Raw genomic sequence first — 6,213 nt, 5'->3', positions numbered from 1 at the left:
AGAAACACACCATAGACTGCGAAAAGATATTTACAATACATGTATCCAATAAAGAACTCAAATCCAGAATATATGGAGAATCCCTATGAATCGATATGAAACAAACAAAGAAAACAAGCCAAAAATCTTAATGGGAAAAAAAAACTTGGGTGGTCACTTCTCAAAAGAGGTTCTCCCACCAGCCAAAAAAGTCTCAACTGGATGCCACCACACACTCAACAGAATGGCTATATTTTAACAAGAGCAATACCAAGTGTTGGTGAAATGTGGACCAACCAGAACTCTGATACCTTGCTGGTAAGAATGAAATGTTACAATCATTTTGGAAAACTGTTTGACAGCATCTGCTAAAGATAAATAAATGTAGACCCTATGACCCAGCAATTCTACTCCTAGATAAATACTCCCCACCAAGTAAGTGCGTATGTCTACCCAAAGACATGTACAAGAATGTTCATAGCAATTTAATTCATAATGGCCTAAAACTGGAAATAAAAATGTCCATCAGTGGAGGGGCACCTGGGTGGCTCAGTCGTTAAGCGTCTGCCTTCGGCTCAGGGCGTGATCCCGGCGTTCTGGGATCGAGCCCTGCATCAGGCTCCTCTGCTGGGAGCCTGCTTCTTCCTCTCCCACTCCCCCTGCCTGTGTTCCCTCTCTCGCTGGCTGTCTCTATCTCTGTCAAATGAATAAATAAAAAAATCTTTAAAAAAAATGTCCATCAGTGGTAAAATAAGTCAACAAATGTAAGAATATCAATTCCGTTAACAAATGAAAGTTATTCAGCAAAAAACAAACTACTCTTACAAACTACAACATAGGAGAATTTATACCCTTGCTTCTCAACTGTGGTCTACAGATCAGCAGTATCGGCAACACCTGGGCGCTTGTTAAACCTGCAGGATCCGGGACACCTGGGTGGCTCGGTAGGTTCAGCGTCTGCTTTCAGCTCGGGTTATGATCTCAGGGTCCAGGAATTGAGCCCCCCGCCTTGGGTTCCCCACTCAGCCAGGGGGCGGGGGGAGTGCTGCTTCTCCCTCTCCTTCTGCCCCGCCCCTGTTCTCTCTTCTGCTCTCTTCCTCAAATAAATAAAATCTTTTTTTAAAAAATGCAGGATCCAAGGTCTCACAGTGGTCCTACTGAATCAGAACGTGAATATCACCAGTTGCTGCATGGGCACCTTAAGAGTTCAGAAGAATAACTCTATACCTTCTTTTGAGTGATAGTTACATAGATGCATATAAATGTAAAATTTCATCAGCCTATACATTTAAGATTATACATTTAGACTGTATATATTAAGATCTATATATTTAAGATGCATTTTACTGTGTCTTTTTTAACCCAATACAAAATTAAGATAATCAAATGTAAGGAATGGTTTACTAGCATATTCCAAGGGTGACCAGTGAGGGTTTTTAGGATCATTACAAACTCATGGATTTAAACATATTTGATGTATTGTAATCCATTGAAATTATTATTCTATTTATGCTTTATTTTTCCTATCTTTGACCAGGGTTCAAGGTGGCTACTGGGTCATTTGCAATCCCAGAAATATTTGTAATTTCCTCATTTTCTAATATTAGAAAATGTTTCAACTCATTTTGTACATTTTCTATCCAGATATGAAAAATAACCATTTTTCCAAGAATTCAGGGCCCTTTTAATATTAAATCATATTAAAAGTTCTAAACTGGGTACCAAGAAATCTAATTAATTACTTTAAACACTTGTAAAGAAGAGAATAAAGAGCCATGATTTGCCCTATCAGATACCAAGACTTATTAAGAAGTTATAACATCAAGACCACGTGGTGCTGGCTCAGAGAGACGAAATGATCAGTCCAATGGACTAGATTGTTCAAAACAAATTTATATACGGCACTTAGATGTATAACAGAGATAGCACAGCAGATAAGTGGAAAAAGGAAGGGAACTGATGACTTATTTAGAAAAATAAATAAGTGGATCCCTACTTTACACAATAGACAAAATTCAACTCCAGTTGGGTTAAAGACTTAAATGTCAAATAAATTCAAATGCCTTAATAGAAATTGTATTAGGGTTCTCCAAAGAAACAGAATCAGGGGTGCCTGGGTAGCGCAGTCGTTAAGCGTCTGCCTTTGGCTCAGGGCGTGATCCTGCCATTGGAGGATGGAGTCCCACATAGGGCTCCTCCGCTGGGAGCCTGCTTCTTCCTCTCCCACCTCCCCTGCTGTGTTCCCTCTCTTGCTGGCTGTCTCTCTGTCACATAAATAAATAAAATCTTTAAAAAAAAAAAGAAACAGAATCAATAAGAGATAAATAAATAAATGTATATATTATATATATTAAATATATATTTTTTGTATATGTATATATTTTTTTCTATTTTAAAGTACATTTACTAAATTTATTAAAGATATATAAATAATAAATATATGGGGCACCTGGCTGGCTCAGTTGGTAAAGCATGAGATTCTTGATCTCAAGGTGGTGAGTTCAAGCGCCACGTTGGATGTAGAGATTAACTTAAAAATAAAAAAATCTTAAAATACATATATTTAAATATATATTTATATATCAAAATATATTTTAATATATTTTACATATACAAATACATTTGTTTATGAGTTATATAAATATATATGAATGCATAATTATATAATTTACATATTTATTAAACATATACGTATATATATAAAGATTTATTATAAGGAATTGGTTCATGCAATATGGAGACCTAGAGATCCCAAGATCTACTGTAGGCAAATTGGAGACCCAAGAGAACTAATGATATAGTTCTAGTCCAAGTCCAAAGGCTGACAACCAGGAGAGCAGATGGCGTAAGTTCCAGTTGGAGTCCAAGTCCAAAGGCAAAAGACTCATGTCCTAGGTTGAAGACAAGCAGACACAGACAATTCTTTCTTATTCAGCCTTGTTACTCTGTTCAGGCTTCAATGTATTGGATGAGGCCCACTCACAATGGGGAAGCCAATCTGCTTTACTGAAATGTTAATCTCATCCAGAAAGACCTTCACAGACATACCCAGAAGTAATATTTAGCCAAGTATCTGAGTACCACATGACCCAGTCGTGTTGACACATAAAATCAACGCGACACCTCACACTAGTATAGGTAAATATCTTTCCGAACTTGGATTAGGAAGATTTTCTTTTTTTGAGAGAGCGAGAGAGAGAAAGACTGTGCGGATGTGCACACAAGTATATACAAGGGGCGGGGAGGCAGCAGAGGGAGAGGGAAGGAGGGAATCCCAAGTAGTCTTCATGCTCAGCGTGGAGCCCAATGAAGGCTTGATCTCACAACCCTGAGATCATGACCTGAGCTGTAATCAAGAGTCAGTCGCCCAACCAACCGAGCCACCCAGGCACCCCTAGGAAGATTTTCTTAAATATGGCATACAGAAAGCACTATCTGAGAAAGAAAAGATTGATACATTTGACTACATTAAAGTGAAGAATTTCTATTCATAAATAATCTTTTTTTTCGTTTTTTGATTATTTTTTTATTTCATAAATCATCTTAAAGAAAGTGGAAAGGTACAAAAGGGGCAGAGATATTCATAACATAAATAACTGACCAAGAATTAGCAACACGGATTTTTAAATGTCTTTATATAAACCCATTCAAATCAATAAGAAAAAGGTAATCAAATAGAAAAGTACATGATACATGAGTAAGATACGTGAGCCAGATATATATGAGCAGGGAATTCTTGGAGGAAATGCATATGGCCAATATATGCTTGAAAAGACGCTTGAACTTATTAGTAAACAGGAAATGCAAATCAAGACCAGAATGAGATACCAATTCATACCCATCTGATTGGCAAGAATTAAGATATCTGACAATTCCAAATGTTGGAGATAATGTGGATCAATAGGATCTCATATATTTCTAGTAGAAGTATAAATTAGAATAACCATTTAAGGGGCGCCTGGGTGGCACCACGGTTAAGCGTCTACTTTCAGCTCAGGGCGTGATCCCAGAGTTGTGGGATCGAGCCCAGCATCGGGCTCCTCTGCTGTGAGCCTGCTTCTTCCTCTCCCACTCCCCCCACTTGTGTTCCCTCTCTCGCTGGCTGTCTCTATCTCTGTCAAATAAATAAATAAAATCTTAAAAAAAAAAAAAGAATAACCATTTAAAATAATTTGGCATTCGATTACAAAGCTTGCCATTCACAGACACTTAGGGATAATATTCAAAGTACTAATAACCAATACCACATGGATACTGACCAATCAGAACAGATGCCTGGCCAACCAGACTGGACGCTAGCCAGTAGCTCTACTGATGTGTACTGGCTGACTCCTTAGCTCATGTATACTACAATCCGGCATTCCACCCCTAACGATGTGCCCAGTGGAAACTTCTGCTCATGTTTATCAAGAGATAGATACACGAATATTCATAGCATGACTGTCGTTAGTAGAAAAAAAATAGAAACAACCAAAATGCTCACTAACAGAAGAATGGATAAAATAATCATGGAATAGCCACACAATGGAAACTTATATAGATTGTGCAAAAATATGGAAAAGTCTTAGTTAATATGATGTAGATATTTTTTAAAGTCCCAGAAAATTACATATGCCATAATACTCTTTTCATAAAATTCAGAAACTATTCAAACTGAACAATATATTTAGGTCACATATATATTTGATAAAATTATTTTTAAAAAGTGAATGAATCACAAACTTCAGGAGGGGGAAGCAGAATTATAGGATGGGAAGAAGCAAATAGGTAACTCTTCTAGCTTTTGGGTTGGATGGTAGGATTACAGGTATTCATTACGCTCTTTTATAAATACATACACATACATACATACATACATTCGTATACGAAATAAGAGGTCTATGTCCAATGATGAACAGTGAGTGACCATGAACCAAGGATTAAGATTTATCTAATTCTGTGTCTCAGATTCATTAAAAAATAAAAGACAATTTTAAAACATGAGCAAAGAACTGGAATTTTAAAGAATGATCAAGTAGATAAGAAAAGGAACTAAATATAACTTCTAGAAATGAAAAATATAATAACTATAATTAGAAACTCAGTAAATGGGTTTTTACAGCCAACTGGATACAGGTGCTAATAGAATCAGCAAACAGAAAGAGCTGAATGTATGTAGAAGGGATCATAGAGAGAGAAAGCTCAGAGAGAGAGAGGTCATGAAACATGAAGGGTAATGTGAGATGGCCAAACATACATCAAATCAGAAGCCCCCCAAAAAGAGGGAGACGATGGGACAGAGGCAAAACATGGAGAGATAGGGGCCGGACGATTTTCCGGAATTGATAAAAATAATCAAACTACAGATGCCCAATAAATTTCAAATAGAATAAAAAGAAAAAATTCCACATCTATGACATCATGCTAAAACTGCAAAACCAAGGGGTGCCTGGGTGGCTCATTCAGTTAAGCGTCTTAGCTCAGGTCATTATCCCAGGGCCTGGGATTGAGCCCCACGTCAGGCTCCCTGCTCAGTGGGGAGTCTGCTTCTCCCTGTCCCTCTACCCCTCACCCCACTCATTCTCTCTCTCTCAAATAAATAAATAAAATCTTTTTTTAAAAACTGCAAAATCAAGAATACAAAGAAGAATTTAAAAGCGGCCAGAGAATAAAAAGTTTGCCTTCAAACAAACAATAGATAAGCTGACAGCTGACTTCACAAAGCAACAACAGACACCCCGAGGATAGTGGGATGGTATGTCCAATGTGCTGAGGGAACAAAGCAGTCAACCTAGAGATCTAGGCACAGTTAAAAAGACTTTTCGGGAATCGTGGTGAAATAAAAACACTGCAGAAAAGAAAAAAATCAAAAGACTGCCATTAGCTGGCCCTCACTAAAGAAAATTATAAAGGAAATTCTTTAGACAAAATATGATCTCATGTGTAAGAAGTGCTCTCAGATGGAAGGTCTGGGATGTAAGAAGTAATAAAGAACAAAGAAAATGGAAAATATGTGGATACATATAAATAAACCATGACTATATAAAATGGTAATAATAAGCTCTGGTGAGTTTTTCAAAGATGGAATTAAAACATAACAGGAGCCTAGGGGCGCCTAGGTGGCACAGCGGTTAAGCGTCTGCCTTCGGCTCAGGGCGTGATCCCGGCGTTATGGGATCGAGCCCCACATCAGGCTCCTCCGCTATGAGCCTGCTTCTTCCTCTCCCACTCCCCCTGCTTGTGTTCCCTCTCCCG

Source organism: Ursus americanus, chromosome 33 (assembly GCF_024610735.1).
Source record: "Ursus americanus isolate L20-20 chromosome 33, mUrsAme1.1.p, whole genome shotgun sequence".
Lineage (NCBI taxonomy): Eukaryota > Metazoa > Chordata > Mammalia > Carnivora > Ursidae > Ursus > Ursus americanus.
The sequence above is the reverse complement of the archived record's forward strand: the minus strand, read 5'-3'. Positions refer to the sequence as shown.